General features: G+C 39.1%; 1 long non-coding RNA gene across 1 annotated transcript in view; it reads left to right on the plus strand.

Annotated features, from left to right (window-relative positions):
* The window catches only part of LOC134316220 (uncharacterized), a 57,942-nt gene extending 39,631 nt beyond the window's left edge, over positions 1–18,311 (plus strand). Inside the window, exon 3 of the long non-coding RNA XR_010013062.1 lies at positions 18,285–18,311. This is a non-coding gene — a long non-coding RNA (uncharacterized LOC134316220). The remainder of the gene's footprint in view (positions 1–18,284) is intronic.
* Positions 18,312–18,791: the final 480 nt, after the last annotated feature.

Genomic DNA, 18,791 nt, shown 5'->3' on the forward strand with positions numbered 1-18,791 from the left:
GGCTTAAGAGACAGGGAAGCTTTTATAAGCAGCACCTCCGGATACAGACCCGATTTCCATACTCGAGATGATAAACTTGTTCTGGCACCTGTGTAATTCACTAATGACACATTATTTTGGAATGAATTTATGAAGAAAAAAAAAGAAAAAAAATGCTGCACCGTCGCATCGGCCAGACGTTTCGGAGAGACGCCCGTGTTGTCTTGCTGGCTCGCCTTAACTGTCACTTTCTTTAATGAGGTGTGCTCAGTTTTTGGTCTTATTTGCAAAGATCACGGAAGTGCCTGGAGATGGGTAGATTTAATTAAAGCAAGTTGATGAAAGCACTAAGCCCTCGCTGTCTCACAAGTGTTTCCTCTGATAACGCACTGAACATTCTGCCAGTAAAAGGCTGAGCTGAAAAAAAGCTGCAACTGTCAGTGAGACTTGGTGAGAAGATTTTTTTTATTAATCCAAGACCTGTCATTTTAACTTTTTAAATATTATTTTTATTCTACGCACTGGCATCACAAACGCTACATGAGCTATCTCAGCCAAACATGACATGAAAAATTTACAGCTTTAATGATATTTTTACTATATTTTGATATGTTTTTCTTTTTTGAAAAAAGGCTTTTATTTATATAATTTATAAAAAAAAAGTTTTTATTTATATAATTTATTTTTATAAAAGATTTTATTTATATAATTTATTTTAGAAAAGACATATTTTTTATTTACATAATTTAAAAAACAGCTTTTATTTACATTATTTTATTTTTAAAAATAACTTTTATTTACATAATTTGTAAAGGCTTTTTTACATAAATATTTTTTTGAAAAAGGCTTTTATTTACATATTTTTGAAAAGGCTTTTATTTACATGTTTTTTTGGGAAAAAAAAGCTTTTTACATGATTTTCTTTTGAAAAAAAGGCTTTTTTTCATGATTTTCTTTAAAAAAAGCCTTTTATTTACATGATTATTTAAAAAAGGCTTTTTAAAACATGATTTTCTTTAAAAAAAAGGCTTTTATTTACATGATTTTCTTAAAAAAAAAAGCTTTTATTTACATGATTTTCTTTTAACAAAAGGCTTTTATTTACATGATTTTCTTTTAAAAAAAAATGCTTTTATTTACATGATTTTCTTTAAAAAAAAAAGGCTTTTATTTACATGATTATTTAAAAAAAGGCTTTTTTTTACATGATTTTCTTTAAAAAAAGGCTTTTATTTACATGGTTTTCTTTTAACAAAAGGCTTTTATTTACATGATTTTCTTTTTAAAAAAGGCTTTTATTTACATGATCTGTAAAGGCTTTTTTACATAAATATTTTTTTGAAAAAGGCTTTTATTTACATATTTTTGAAAAGGCTTTTATTTTATTTATTTTATGTTTTTTGGAAAAAAAAGCTTTTTACATAATTTTCTTTAAAAAAAAAAGGCTTTTATTTACATGATTTTCTTTAAAAAAAGGCTTTTATTTACATTGTTTTTTTAAAAGCTTTTATTTGCATGGTTTATTTCGAAAAAGGTGGTAGTTGGTAGTTGGTAATTGTACAGCTCCAGCTCTTTAGGTTTAGTCCTTGCCCCTGATTACTGTCTGGTGTTTTACTGGAGTTCTTCATCTTCTCCTGGAGGCCAGTGTTTCTGGAATAGGTTTTGGGTTTAACGTGATTAAGATCAAAACAGCCGATACTGAAGGTAAATGATAAAAGGAGTAAATAAAAAAAGACCTGAATTACTGAAATGATGGGACTTCAGCTCAGTGTGTAGACTAAAATCATGATGACAGGAAAGTACACTCTAACTTCACCATTGTAAAATAGATGTAGAAGTGGTGAACAGCGTTTGCCTACATGGATCAATAGAAAACAGCAAATGATCCAGCAGTGGTTCTTTAGAACTTTGTTGCTGGCGATGACTTTTAAAAGTACCTTGAACAGCAAAGAAGACAATAAATGGATCCTCGACCAATCAAACCGAACCTCTCACTCGAAGCTCAGATAACAAAACTGAAGCTTTTTTCTTATTTTGGACACATTATGAGAAGAACCAATTCAGTGCAAAAGACAATTATGTTTGGAAGAGTTGAAGGAAAAAGAAGAAAAGGACAGACAGCGAGAAGATGGATGGATACAATTAGAGGAACAATGAACACGCCATTAAGAAGCCTGAACACTCAAGTATAGAAGACAGGATGTTCTGGAGAAACACTATTCGTATGCTTGCCAAGAGTCGGAATCAACCTGATAGTTAAGACTTGGTACATTATTAATAATAATAATAATAATAATAGTAATAATAATTAATAATAATAATAATAATAATAATAATAATAATACAAATAATAATAATAATTAAAAATTATAATAATAATAATAGTAATAATAATAATAATAATAATAATAATAATAATAATAGTGGTAAACCAGCAACCTAGTAAGGCTGTGAGTTTCTGAGTTTCAATTCCAGAAATCCCAGTCTCACATTTAACTGAGTGTAGGGTAAATTCCCCCCACCACACACACACACACACACACACACACACACAGATAAGCTATCACAGATTGACTAATGACCCCATGTATTTTGATTCCCCCTTTTTTTTTTATTTATATAGTGTTTTTTTTTTTTTTTTTTTAAATGTCCTAATTTCCTTACTGCATCATTATTATCTTTTGATACCAGGTGCCATCTGGCCAATGTTCAACTGAAAAGAGATCTGAATGCATAATGACCCAAACTCTCTCTGTCTTACTGAATTTCTCTTTCCAGTCTGTGCTAACAATAATAGATTTCTCTAATTAGCACAGAGGCCACAGAGTGAAGATTCTTCCAATTCTTTTTTTTCACTAAAGCATTGCCCCTGGCATATCTCAAACAAGAGGAAAAGTTACTCACAATGATCTAAAAAGTATCATTTCCACTGGATTGTGGTGTTAGATCTCCATCATACTCTGATCAGCCATAACATTAAAACCACCTCCTTGTTTCTACACTCACTGTCCATTTTATCAGCTCCACTTACCATATAGAAGCACTTTGTAATTCTACAATTACTGACTGTAATCCATCTATTTCTCTACATACCCTTTTAGCCTGCTTTCACCTTGTTCTTTAATGGTCAGGACCCCCACAGGACCACTACAGAGCAGGTATTATTTAGGTGGTGGATGATTCTCAGCACAGCAGTGACAATGACATGGTGGTGGTGTGTTAGTGTGTGTTGTGCTGGTATGAGTGGATCAGACACAGCAGTGCTGCTGAGTTTTTAAATACCGTGTCCACTCACTGTCCACTTTATTAGACACTCCTACCTAGTTGGTCCACCTTGTAGATGTAAAGTCAGAGACGATCGCTCATCTATTGCTGCTGTTTGAGTCGGTCATCTTCTAGACCTTCATCAGTGGTCACAGGACGCTGCCCACGTGCGCTGTTGGCTGGATATTTTTGGTTGGTGGACAATTCTCAGTCTAGCAGTGACAGTGATGTGTTTAAAAACTCCATCAGCGCTGCTGTGTCTTATCCACTCATACCAGCACAACACACACTAACACACCACCACCATATCAGTGTCACTGCAGTGCTGAGAATGATCCACAACCCAAATAATACCTGCTCTGTGGTGGTCCTGTGGGGGTCCTGACCACTGAAGAACAGCATGAAAGGGGGCTAACAAAGCATGCAGAGAAACAGATGGACTACAGTCAGTAATTGTAGAACTACAAAGTGCTTCTATAGGGTAAGCGGAGCTGATAACATGGACAGTGTGTGTAGAAACAAGGAGGTGGTTTTAATGTTATGGCTGATTGGTGTATATTGATCTAGTGCTTGGGAATGTGTCCACATGTACACTAATGTGCAGTCTTAACGTCTGTATAGTGGATTTAGACAGGTGATAAAATAATTAGATGATTAGAAAAACATAATAAATGCAGATTTCTTCCTGACAGCTGCAGTTTTTTTAAGGTCAAATTAATTTTGAATGCCACACAAATGATCCTGATTTTCTACTATTTTAAGTATTAATCATCATTACTGAAATGCAAAATATGGTAACATTTAGTTTATCTTGTGTCCTGTACATTTGAACACTGTTGATGGGTTGATACTGAATACTGGAACTGCTATTCTGATTACAGATTTCATTTACTGTGCAGTGAAAAGGCCAGAGGCTTACAGATAAGCGCTTCAAGGCTGATGAGTACCATTAAGTTTGCATGGAGACAAACAAACCAGTAGATTGGCATGACATGGCTTAGCTGCTGATGGAGTCGTGTCTTTCTGCATTGCCTTTTTTGGTTGGCAGAGGAGGCACGAAGGTGCAGGTGATTGATGTATCGGGTTTCTCTTAATGGACAATCACTTGTGCAGCATTAGTGCTAATGTGCTTCAGGTGGAAGTTTTTCTATATATCACAGTTTCTTTTTTACAGATTTGCCAGCTCTTTTGTTTGGCAAATCTGCTTTCTCATGAAGCATGATACCCAGCTTGCCGTGATCTGGTTTTCCTCTGGCGTACAATGCCATCAGACTTATCTCTTTCTGGTAACTTACTTGATGTCAGCGCATTCAGGTCACATGATAGAACCGCCTTGTGAGAGCAACTTACCCCAGCTCCACTTACCATATAGGAGCACTTTGTAGTTCTACAATGACTGACTGTAATCCATCTATTTCTCTACATACCCTTTTAGCCTGCTTTCACCTTGTTCTTTAATGGTCAGGACCACCACAGAGCAGGTATTATTTAGGTGGTGGATCATTCTCAGCTCTGCAGTGACACTGACATGGTGGTGGTGTGTTAGTGTGTGTTGTGCTGGTATGAGTGGATCAGACATACCAGCACAACAAGTGGAGCTGATAAAATGGACAGTGAGTGTAGAAACAATGAGGTGGTTTTAATAATATGGCTGCTCGGTGTATATTGACATTATGTGTAGGCTGCCACTGATCTGCAGCATGCTTTCATATATTTGTAGACATTTAATTTCATTTACATTTGGACTTGCTGAGGGGCCCAACAGTGGCAACTTGACGGTGGTGGGGCATGAACCAGCAGCATTCTGATTACTAGTCCACTCACTGAGCTACCACTGCCCTACCCATGTATAAATAATTAGTCTGTAGTTTTTTACTTGTTTCTAATTTTCATGAATTAAAGAGGCCTAAGCTGTCTTTGTCACTTACTAAAAGACTTGGTACAGGATTGAGCGCCTTCCTTTGACATGTCAATTATTACCGCCATGGACCTCATGGCTCCAAACTCCTATGTGGCTTATTAGTACCATGCAGCTGTCTAACTACTTTTACACCACAGATTAATAGACATGAATGGCAGGATTTATCCAAAAACAAACGTTTCATAAGTAAATTAGGTGTGTGTAGGTGCATGTTTTTTAATAGCTAAATCAATATACAGTAATATAGTTTAACAGTATACATATCATGATACATCATTTTTAACACCATTTCTTCTGCTTCCTGCCATCTACATGTCAGATTTAGCCTCCTGTCACAGTGAATCCCAACTGGGAACCCCAGAGACCTGAACTTGTCAGGAACTGGTGCTGTGATTAGGAACTGTCACCTGCCACCTAAACTAGTAATGTGCTATACCAATATTAAGATTTCACTTATAATATTATCATACATAACCTGCACTGTTCTTCATGAGTATTGTTCCACAATCCAGGGTCTACCAAAAGAATGTTATGTTCTGGCATCCATTAAGGTTTCCTGCTTTTTATGTCTTTAATATGTTCATTTGGCAGTTTCAGAGTTGCAAAAAATAGCATAAAACCAATCAATTTCCATAGACTAACAGTTGGCAGTAAAATTGATTTATAATGAAGTGTTGCCAGGTAAACTGCAAGTGTTATTAAGATGCATAACATTCATTAGCAACAACAGCGCACTCATGTCACTCATGTTTTTATTTTTTATTTTCTATTTATGCATTTACTCCCAATTTTCTCCCAATCTAGTAAGATCTAGGCATGTTTATCACTGTGTTTTATCACCTTTCCTATTAATTAGACTTTTTAGTGGTTTGTGAACTGAGGAAACTAATTGTTGTACATAGTTTAGTGAGTAGAATTTTAACCCACCCTTGCTTGATACGAGACTTCAGCTGTGTGGCTTTTCTTTGCATAACAGAGTTTCAGGTTGCATTTCTTGATGCAACAGCAGACTGTGTTAATTGACAGTGTACTTCCGAACCCAAATGTCTCGATAGTTACTCCTTACACAAGAGTACAGTCGAACACAGTTTTGGACAATTTTGTATCTCCAATTCACCTCACTTGCATGTCTTTGGACTGTGGGAGGAAACTGGAACACCCGGAGGAAACCCACATGGACACGGGGAGAACATGCAAACTCCACACAGAAAGGACCCGGACCTCCCCACCTGGGGATCAAACCCAGGACCTTCTAGCTGGGAGGCGACAGTGCTACTCACTTAGCCACCGTGCCGCCCCAAGTATATTCTGTAAGTAGCTATTGTTCTATGTTTTTTTTGCTTACTTCTTGATCCTGGTCAGGGTTGTTGTTCAGGGGTTAGGGACAGAGTGCCAGTCCATGAAAGGGCATCATACAGTTACACGTTTAGGAATTAACATGCTGTTTAGTTGGCATGATTTTGAGAGGTGGAAGAAAGAAAGTACCAGGAGAAATCCTACACCGACATGCGGGTAGGGGAAAAATGCAGTGCTTCTGAACAAAGAACCATCTAAAACATCATTAATAGCCAGACTGTGTGTGGTCAGTAGTTTCTGAGAATGATTTGCAGAAGTGTAAATGTATTTTCTATTTTTCTTAATAACGTAGTAAGAGTCATGGGGCAGCACAGTGATGCAGTGGGTACAGCTGTTACCTCACAGCAAGAATGGCCTGGGTTTGATTCCAGGGTCCTTTCTGTGTGGAGTTTGCATGTTCTCCCTGTGTCCGTGTGGGTTTCCTCAGGGCTCTGGTTTCCTCTAACAAATACAAAGACATGCAGTCAGGCTATTTGGAGCTACTAAAACGTGTGTGTGTGTGTGTGTGTGAGTGTCCTATGATAGACAGGAAACACCCCAGACATGTTACCAGTCTTTCATTCAATGAATTGAACCCACCACGACCCTGACCAGGATAAAGCCGTGGTGAAACAGACAATGAATGAATAAATAAAAATATGAATAAAGCAGTTTGAGTAGAAAGCGAACACTGTAATCTTTTGCTGTAATGATTGCTATGTTTCATGATTGTATTTAGTAATATATCTTGGTTGATTTCATTTTCACTTCTGCTTTAGTGAAGTATAGAATGCATTTTAACTCTATTAAAACTCAGTTGTAATCTAATGGCTTGGTATTACACAGTGAGCGTATTGATCTGACTTTATAGCAGCGGCCTTGATTTTTCATTTCAACTGATATTTTCTATTTCTGCAAGCTGTAATAAATTGCCTCCTCTGTGGAACACCTGAAAATGTATTATGTAGGATCAAGTAGCAGTCCGAGAGTTTTTCCAGACTGGAAACTGCCGTGGTGGAGCTTTTGCTTTTTTTGCTGCACAGCAAAGCGATTTAAATTGTAAAATGTTCGTGTAAAGCAATTTGTGTGTTATCAGATTTGCACAGATATTGTTTTGAACTGCTCTGATAGGGAGAAATTTAATATAGTTTTATCATTATGTATTTTTAATTTGATTGCACACACCCCGACACATACAGTTTATATATTATATAGTTTATATCTATATTTATTATTATAATTATTATCATAATTTACTAATTCATTTATCTATTGTCTGTTTTACCACCACTTTATTCTGATCAGGGTTGCGGTGGGTACAATTCAGTGGGCAAAAGATAGGAAACAACCTGAACAGTTTGCCAGTACATTACAGATCAAATACAGACACACACACACACACACACACACACACACACACATTTAGGGCAATTTTAGTACAGCGATACCTTGAAACTCAATGTCAGTTGGTTCTGGGAGTGGCGTTGAGTTTCAAGGTATTTTTTCCAATAGGGATGGATGGAAAAACTGTTAATGTGTTCCATGGTCATGTGGAACTGCAAATATTTCAGGCTAATGTAAAATATTGGGCTTGTTTTTGACACTAATACACTGAGTAAGTAGGAGAGGTTTAGTGTTTCTATGACATAATTTTCACGTTAAGCTTTTTTTTTTTTTTTTAACAATAAGTGTTTTAGACTCTTGGAAAAGCTGCTTCTTACAATTTCTCACAACAGGAAAATGAAACAGGAGGAAAATCCATATAAACACAGATACATGTGGAGCTTTCAGAGTAGATTTGACAGTATATTTTACACAAATGCAGATTCGTCTCATATGCACACTTTGATGACGTCTTACCGCACCGCTCAAGCCGAGCGCTGAACAAAGTGACTGTTTATGGTTAATTTGAAATTAAATATTTACATAAAAAAAAAAAAATTTACACGTTGAGTTTAAGGGTACAAATTTCTTTGAGTTTTTAAGATTTTAAGTTTAGAGGACCTTGAGTTACAAGGTACCACTGTATCTTCAATTAACCTGACTGTGTGTCTTTGGTCTTGTGGGAGGAAACTGGAGCACCCAGAGGAAACCCACGCAGACACAGGGAGAATATGCAAACTTCACATTGAAAGGAACATGAATGCTTTATCTGGGAATCAAACCCAGAACCTTCTTGCTGTGAGACGACAGTGCTAACACTGAGCCACCATGCTGCCCCAATTATATTTATTATTATTATTATTATTATTATTATTATTATTATTATTATTATTATTACTTTTATTATTACTATTATTATTACTACTATTATTATAATTGTTATTATTATTGTTATTATTACTATTGTTACTATTATTATTGTTATTATTGTTATTATTATTATTATTACTATTATTTTTGTTATTATTATTATTATTATTATTATCATTACTATTATTATTATTGTTATTATTATTGTTATTATTATTATTATTATTATTATTATTATATACTGTATCCACATAGACTGTTAAAACCAAAAATTATTGATAACGTTAACAGCCTCTTATTGCTGTCATTTATTGTTATATTATTATTATAATATTGGTACTTTATGATTAATAAATCAGTTATAACACATTTTATAAACACATAATACAGTAGAACTACTGCAGTTAAATAAACTCTTCAGTAGTTTAACTGCAGCACCATAGAATCCGCATGGTGGCTTAGGTCACACGATGGATTGGCATCTTGCTCGGGGTGGGTTACTGCACTGCACCCAGTGAGTCCGGGGATATTGCACCCACCACAACCCTGACTAGGATAAAGCGGTGACAAAAGACATAAAAATGCATTACAGGGGAAGCCTTGCCGCCCTGTCCGGGTTTTTCCTGCCATGTGCCCAGTGTGTTCCAGTGAAACTGAACCGGTCTTGACCCTGACCAGAGTAAAGAGGTTGATGGAAATAAAATTACTCTTAAATAAGAGGAAAATATTCAGATTTTAAATAAGAGGAAAATATTCAGATTTGCTAAAATGATGATGCTTTTTCTTCCGTGTTGCCCAGGTTAACAGCACATTTAATTCATGAAACAAATGAACTAGTGTGATGAAAAAAGAGCAAAACATTAAACACAAGGACAACATTTGATTGCATATTATACATTGTGCAACTCCTACAGATTTGTCAGTTTTATTCTTCTTAAAGGCAGATCAGATATTAAGCTGAATCTACAGACTTCTGCACCGCCTCTAGTTGAGGTCAACATCCCTTGATCTGCCACACAATCATAGATTTTTTAAACCTTTTATTCAATATGCAGCTTCATTAATTTGATGATCCTCTTCACGCTAAGTGAATAACTGCACCATACTAGAATAAAAACCTCTCAAACAACTTACAACCACAGGGCTAATTTTCCACAGCTAATAACCCTAAAATAGTTGATTTAATATGTGGAACATTTCAAGACGCACGTTCCTCAGCTTTGGTCAAAAGCACGGTCAATGTGTTTCGTTACTGTGCTCATCAATCATGAGCCGAGGAGTGGATTACACCTTATAAAGGTGGCGTTGATAGCTGAGAAGCGGGTGCTGAACGCGTGGTTGCTGCTCCTCAGCTGGGAGCAAAAGTTTCCATCTGGATCTGATCAGCGTAAGGGCACAGGACCCGGCATAATCACCCCTGAGTAACTCAAGTAAACTATCACAGATGTGAGATAATTGCAAGGAGTGCACTTTCAGAACAACCCAATTCAGGAAATTTGTGAACCTTACAGCCTTTGCATCACTGCAGCTTTTTATGGAAACAGGAACTTGATTAAGAACTTTCAACAGAACTCTCTTTGTTTGAGTTGCTATTTCTGGAAGAAACGTATTAAGCGTTTGGGGGAACCTGTCAAGGTCATAACTGCTGGTCATGGGTATTTTTGGCAACTGGTGCTTTAAATAGATAAGGTTCAAATCGCAGGAAAAGGATTTAAATTGGTAACTTCTTGTGTCAATAAAAGTAGAAGCAAAACCCTTTTTGTTGTAGCCTAGTGGTTAGGGTACTTGACTAGTAATCAAAAGGTCACTGGTTCAAGCCCCACTACTGCCAGTTTGCCACTGTTGGGCCCTTGAGCAAGGCCCTTAACCCCCAAATGCTTAGACAATATACTGTCATAGTACTGTAGGTCGCTTTGGATCAAAGCATCTGCTAAATGCTGAAAATGTAATGTAAATGTTTGGATGTCACTTTAGTACAAACTATGTAGCCAAAAATATCAGGACACCAGACCATGAGCTTGTTGGACATTACTTTCCGAAACAATTGCATTAATATAGCCGCCCTCCATCATTATGGCTAAAGTCTTTACTTTTTTGGAAAAAGGCTGATGTTGGGCAAGAAGGCTCCAAATAAATGTTTTATCTTGGTTCAGGGGTGTTCAGCAGGATTGAATTTAAGGCTCTGTGAGTACCACTAGAGTTCCTGCTTACCTTGAATGATCTGCTATGGTGACCCACAAATCAACAGTTTGATTTTCTCTCTCAATACAGCATTAGGTCAATGAATTTTGAGATCATTTGTGTTTACTGATGTTTCTTTTGGTTAGCAGTAGTGTCCTCTATGCTATAGTCTTCAGAAACTAGAGACAGTTGGTGTTTTGTTGAATCTTTTGTGATAGCCCCGAATTAGTTGTCCCTTTTAGCAAAAAAAAAAAAAAAAAAAAAAAAAATAACAGCCCAGCTACCACTGTTGCAGGTTTCCTTTTGTTTGAGATGATGTCTCCCATTGTGGTTCATGGAGTCCTGAAGCTGATTTATTAAAAGTCCAGACTGATTTATTAAAATGTAATTGGACAAAGGCAGTGTTCCTATAGAAGTCTTTAAGGTTGACTCTGATTGTAAGTGTCAATATATACAGTGTATCACAAAAGTGAGTACACCCCTCACATTTCTGCAGATATTTAAGTATATCTTTTCATGGGACAACACTGACAAAATGACACTTTGACACAATGAAAAGTAGTCTGTGTGCAGCTTATATAACAGTGTAAATTTATTCTTCCCTCAAAATAACTCAATATACAGCCATTAATGTCTAAACCACCGGCAACAAAAGTGAGTACACCCCTTAGTGAAAGTTCCTAAAGTGTCAATATTTTGTGTGGCCACCATTATTTCCCAGAACTGCCTTAACTCTCCTGGGCATGGAGTTTACCAGAGCTTCACAGGTTGCCACTGGAATGCTTTTCCACTCCTCCATGACGACATCACGGAGCTGGCAGATATTCGAGACTTTGTGCTCCTCCACCTTCCGCTTGAGGATGCCCCAAAGATGTTCTATTGGGTTTAGGTCTGGAGACATGCTTGGCCAGTCCATCACCTTTACCCTCAGCCTCTTCAATAAAGCAGTGGTCGTCTTAGAGGTGTGTTTGGGGTCATTATCATGCTGGAACACTGCCCTGCGACCCAGTTTCCGGAGGGAGGGGATCATGCTCTGCTTCAGTATTTCACAGTACATATTGGAGTTCATGTGTCCCTCAATGAAATGTAACTCCCCAACACCTGCTGCACTCATGCAGCCCCAGACCATGGCATTCCCACCTCCATGCTTGACTGTAGGCATGACACACTTATCTTTGTACTCCTCACCTGATTGCCGCCACACATGCTTGAGACCATCTGAACCAAACAAATTAATCTTGGTCTCATCAGACCATAGGACATGGTTCCAGTAATCCATGTCCTTTGTTGACATGTCTTCAGCAAACTGTTTGCGGGCTTTCCAGTTGGATGTGACGCTGAGCACGTGCACTCAGCTTCTTTGGACGACCAACGCGAGGTCTGTTCTGAGTGGACCCTGCTCTTTTAAAACGCTGGATGATCTTGGCCACTGTGCTGCAGCTCAGTTTCAGGGTGTTGGCAATCTTCTTGTAGCCTTGGCCATCTTCATGTAGCGCAACAATTCGTCTTTTAAGATCCTCAGAGAGTTCTTTGCCATGAGGTGTCATGTTGGAACTTTCAGTGACCAGTATGAGAGAGTGTGAGAGCTGTACTACACACCTGCTCCCTATGCACACCTGAGACCTAGTAAAACTAACAAATCACATGACATTTTGGAGGGAAAATGACAAGCAGTGCTCAATTTGGACATTGAGGGGTGTAGTCTCTTAGGGGTGTACTCACTTTTGTTGCCGGTGGTTTAGACATTAATGGCTGTATATTGAGTTATTTTGAGGGAAGAATAAATTTACACTGTTATATAAGCTGCACACAGACTACTTTTCATTGTGTCAAAGTGTCATTTTGTCAGTGTTGTCCCATGAAAAGATATACTTAAATGTATCACAAAAGTGAGTACACCCCTCACATTTCTGCAGATATTTAAGTATATCTTTTCATGGGACAACACTGACAAAATGACACTTTGACACAATGAAAAGTAGTCTGTGTGCAGCTTATATAACAGTGTAAATTTATTCTTCCCTCAAAATAACTCAATATACAGCCATTAATGTCTAAACCACCGGCAACAAAAGTGAGTACACCCCTTAGTGAAAGTTCCTGAAGTGTCAATATTTTGTGTGGCCACCATTATTTCCCAGAACTGCCTTAACTCTCCTGGGCATGGAGTTTACCAGAGCTTCACAGGTTGCCACTGGAATGCTTTTCCACTCCTCCATGACGACATCACGGAGCTGGCGGATATTCGAGACTTTGTGCTCCTCCACCTTCCGCTTGAGGATGCCCCAAAGATGTTCTATTGGGTTTAGGTCTGGAGACATGCTTGGCCAGTACATCACCTTTACCCTCAGCCTCTTCAATAAAGCAGTGGTCGTCTTAGAGGTGTGTTTGGGGTCATTATCATGCTGGAACACTGCCCTGCGACCCAGTTTCCGGAGGGAGGGGATCATGCTCTGCTTCAGTATTTCACAGTACATATTGGAGTTCATGTGTCCCTCAATGAAATGTAACTCCCCAACACCTGCTGCACTCATGCAGCCCCAGACCATGGCATTCCCACCACCATGCTTGACTGTAGGCATGACACACTTATCTTTGTACTCCTCACCTGATTGCCGCCACACATGCTTGAGACCATCTGAACCAAACAAATTAATCTTGGTCTCACCAGACCATAGGACATGGTTCCAGTAATCCATGTCCTTTGTTGACATGTCTTCAGCAAACTGTTTGCGGGCTTTCTTGTGTAGAGACTTCAGAAAATGCTGACAGCACTCCTGCGCCTATCTTTCAAAGACAGCAGTTGGATGTGACGCTGAGCACGTGCACTCAGCTTCTTTGGACGACCAACGCGAGGTCTGTTCTGAGTGGACCCTGCTCTTTTAAAACGCTGGATGATCTTGGCCACTGTGCTGCAGCTCAGTTTCAGGGTGTTGGCAATCTTCTTGTAGCCTTGGCCATCTTCATGTAGCGCAACAATTCGTCTTTTAAGATCCTCAGAGAGTTCTTTGTCATGAGGTGCCATGTTGGAACTTTCAGTGACCAGTATGAGTGAGTGTGAGAGCTGTACTACTAAATTGAACACACCTGCTCCCTATGCACACCTGAGACCTAGTAACACTAACAAATCACATGACATTTTGGAGGGAAAATTACAAGCAGTGCTCAATTTGGACATTTAGGGGTGTAGTCTCTAAGGGGTGTACTCACTTTTGTTGCCGGTGGTTTAGACATTAATGGCTGTATATTGAGTTATTTTGAGGGAAGAATAAATTTACACTGTTATATAAGCTGCACACAGACTACTTTTCATTGTGTCAAAGTGTCATTTTGTCAGTGTTGTCCCATGAAAAGATATACTTAAATATCTGCAGAAATGTGAGGGGTGTACTCACTTTTGTGATACACTGTATATACAGTGTATCACAAAAGTGAGTACACCCCTCACATTTCTGCAAATATTTTATTATATCTTTTCATGGGACAACACTATAGAAATAAAACTTGGATATAAGTTAGAGTAGTCAGTGTACAACTTGTATAGCAGTGTAGATTTACTGTCTTCTGAAAATAACTCAACACACAGCCATTAATGTCTAAATGGCTGGCAACATAAGTGAGTACACCCCTCAGTGAACATGTCCAAATTGTGCCCAAAGTGTCAATATTTTGTGTGACCACCATTATTATCCAGCACTGCCTTAACCCTCCTGGGCATGGAATTCACCAGAGCTGCACAGGTTGCTACTGGAATCCTCTTCCACTCCTCCATGATGACATCACGGAGCTGGTGGATATTAGACACCTTGAACTCCTCTACCTTCCACTTGAGGATGCGCCACAGGTGCTCAATTGGGTTTAGTCCATCACCTTTACCTTCAGCTTCCTCAGCAAGGCAGTTGTCATCTTGGAGGTTGTGTTTGGGGTCGTTATCCTGTTGGAAAACTGCCATGAGGCCCAGTTTTCGAAGGGAGGGAATCATGCTCTGTTTCAGAATGTCACAGTACATGTTGGAATTCATGTTTCCCTCAATGAACTGCAGCTGCCCAGTGCCAGCAACACTCATGCAGCCCAAGACCATGATGCTACCACCACCATGCTTGACTGTAGGCAAGATACAGTTGTCTTGGTACTTCTCATAGACAAGACCAAGGAGATGATAGTGGACATGAGGAGGGAGAGGAGACCTCATCAGCCACTGTTTATCCGGGACCTTGAGGTGGAGAGGGTGAACAGTTTTAAATACCTAGGGGTCCACATCAGTGATGACCTCACTTGGACACTAAACACCACACAGGTGTTAAAGAGGGCTCAGCAGCGGCTGTATTTCTTGAGGAGGCTGAGGAAATTTGGCATGTCACCCAAAATACTCAGCAACTTCTACCGCTGCATCATTGAGTCCATCCTGACCAATTGCATCACCGTGTGGTACGGCAGTTCTACTGTGAAGGATCGCAAACGCCTGGAGAGAGTGATAAAGACTGCAACGAAAATCACCAGGACGGCACAACCCTCTCTCCAGAGCATCTACCATCAGAGAGTCCACAGGAGAACTGCGTCCATCATCAAAGACCCCACCCACCCCCAACATGGACTATTCACACTTCTACCCTCAGGCCGGAGATACAGAAGTGTGAAATGCAGGACAACAAGACTAAAGATCTCTTTCTTTCCCACAGCAATCAGACTCTTAAACAGCTGAGCTGATTATTCATTGACACTATCACACTTGCACACAATACTTGCACTATAACACATATGACTGTTTACAGGTCTACATACATTTATGTTTACACTACTGTCTTACATATGACTGTTTACAGGTCCACATACATCTGCACATGTATGTTTACACTACTGTCTTACATTTTGCACATGTAACTATACTGTCTGATTGCAATATATATATATATATATATATCTGCTCTTTTTTTTGCACAATGTACATACTTTTATTCATAACCGATTGCAATATATCTGCTCTTTCTTGCACAATGTACATAACTTTTATTTCTTAATTTGACTTTATATTATTATTACCTATTTGTACCTTGTTACATCATGTGTGGACAGCAAAATAAGAATTTCATTGTACAGGGAAACACGTTTCCTACTGTACATATGACAATAAAGCTTTGAACCTTGAACCTTGAACATGCTGGACACCATCTGAGCCAAACAAGTTTATCTTGGTCTCGTCAGACCACAGGGCATTCCAGTAATCCATGTTCTTGGACTGCTTGTCTTCAGCAAACTGTTTGCGGGCTTTCTTGTGCTTCAGCTTCCTTCTGGGATGACGACCATGCAGACCGAGTTGATGCAGTGTGCGGCGTATGGTCTGAGCACTGACAGGCTGACCTCCCACGTCTTCAGCCTCTTCAGCAATGCTGGCAGCACTCATGTGTCTATTTTTTAAAGCCAACCTCTGGATATGACCCCGAACACATGGACTCAACTTCTTTGGTCGACCCTGGCGAAGCCTGTTCCGAGTGGAACCTGTCCTGGAAAACCGCTGTATGACCTTGGCCACCATGCTGTAGCTCAGTTTCAGGGTGTTAGCAATCTTCTTATAGCCCAGGCCATCTTTGTGGAGAGCAACAATTCTATTTCTCACATCCTCAGAGAGTTCTTTGCCATGAGGTGCCATGTTGAATATCCAGTGGCCAGTATGAGAGAATTGTACCCAAAACACCAAATTTAACAGCCCTGCTCCCCATTTACACCTGGGACCTTGACACATGACACCAGGGAGGGACAACGACACATTTGGGCACAATTTGGACATGTTCACTGTGGGGTGTACTCACTTATGTTGCCAGCTATTTAGACATTAATGGCTGTGTGTTGAGTTATTTTCAGAAGACAGTAAATCTACACTGCTATACAAGTTGTACACTGACTACTCTAAGTTATATCCAAGTTTCATGTCTATAGTGTTGTCCCATGAAAAGATATAATGAAATATTTGCAGAAATGTGAGGGGTGTACTCACTTTTGTGATACACTGTATATATATATATTACATTTTTAGCAATTAGTGGATGCTTTTTGACCAAAAATGACAATTGTGACCTTATACAAGAAATTTAAACTGAAGAGCCTGTTGGGCTCAAGGACCCAACAGTGGAACCTGGCAGACATAATTCAGAGAGTAAATGTGACCCTTGCAGCCTCCTTATCACTGCAGCTTTATAGGAAACAGGATGTTGACCGAGAACATTCTACAAAGTTCTCTTTGTGCCCGGTCTCTGTTGCTTTTCTCAGAGGGGCATGCACAGTTTTTCGAGGAGGACTGAACATGCAAAGGTCATAACCACTGGTCAAAGCTATTTTTGAGAATTGCAGCTTTGAATAGGGGTTATTCAAGCTGCTGGAAATTAAGTACAATAATTTACTCTAATTGTTTATAATTGAACATTTTGTCCAGTTTTTTTCTCCTTCAGGAAAATAAATGCCATAATGACTTCAAATTATTGTTGTATTTTTTGGAGTTTTGCTAAGTAGTCATTTGATTTGGAATTTTACATTCAAAATGATGAGCCAAAACATTAGAACCACCCCCTCCTGCATAGCAATGCCTATTTGGTAATGCACAAGGCACTCAGGGTTACATTAAATGTTGGGCTGATGGTTGTTCCTCATAGTTCATGTGCTGGAATGGAGCAAATCTGATCAGCGTAAAGACCTGAGTGACTTCCATAAGGACCAAATTGTTTGGCCAGACAACTGGGTTGAAGTATCTCCAAAACACATGGCACAGTCCAAGGAAGGACCACAAACTGCTGACTGGTTGTTGGGCAGCCAAGATTCATTGATTCCAAAGGACATGACAGCAAGTGTGCTACACAGTGTGTAACTCCTGGTAGTGCACTAACTAGCCATACTGGCCATACTGGTTAGTACAGTAAGAAACACAAGTCACCTAAATCGTATTTGTTTGGATTGGCTGTAGATTGTCACAGTTAGTGAAGTGGGTGCTAAGAACATGAGTAATAAGGTCCTTGGTTTGATTCTCTTCTCTGGTCACTTTGGCCTCATATTTATTTCCTGTCTGTGTGGGTTTCCTCTGGGTTCCTCAAAAACATGCAGGAGGTGAATTGGCGGCTCTTAATAGCTTAGTTATTAGTTAGTTAATAATTTAGTTGCATCAAGGTGTGAGTGAGTGAGTGCAGAAGTGTCTTACACTGCAGTAGATTGGTGTGTGCACCTTTACAGGGCGTTTCAGCTTTAGACCCAGGGTTTCACTGCCAGACCCTGGACATCATACAAGTTGACAAGGAAGCACTGGTCATTCATACATACATCCATTCATTCATTTATAGTCTGTTTTACTATTGTTTATCCTATTTAGGGTCGCGGCCAGTCTGCTTCACTGGGCGAAGGGGAGGAAACACCCCAGACAGGTTGCCAGTTCATCAAACACAAACCTAGACACACGCACAACTATACCTATGGGGAGCTTTGGTATCTCCACTTAATCTGACTGCATGTCTTTTGACTGTGGGATGAAACCGAAGCTCCCAGAGAAAACCCACACAGACACGAGGAGAACATGCAAACTCCACATAGTAAGGACCTGGAATGCCCCACCTGGAAATCGAACCCAGGACCTTCTTGCTATGAGGCGACGGTGCTACCCACTAAGCAACCGTGCCACCCAAGGATGCAGCAGTGAAAATCAATCAATAAAAGATTAACAGATACACATACGTATATCTAGCTGTTTTTGACTCAGTCCTGCTGTTTGTGTATATTTTGGTGAAATCAGCCAGTGTGAGCAAGTATGAGCTGTAAAAGTAATAATTTGCCCATGATGCTATAAAACATTTATGTAGTCATTTGCCCTGAGCATCAGCAG

The sequence above is a fragment of the Trichomycterus rosablanca genome, chromosome 6 (assembly GCF_030014385.1).
Source record: "Trichomycterus rosablanca isolate fTriRos1 chromosome 6, fTriRos1.hap1, whole genome shotgun sequence".
NCBI lineage: Eukaryota > Metazoa > Chordata > Actinopteri > Siluriformes > Trichomycteridae > Trichomycterus > Trichomycterus rosablanca.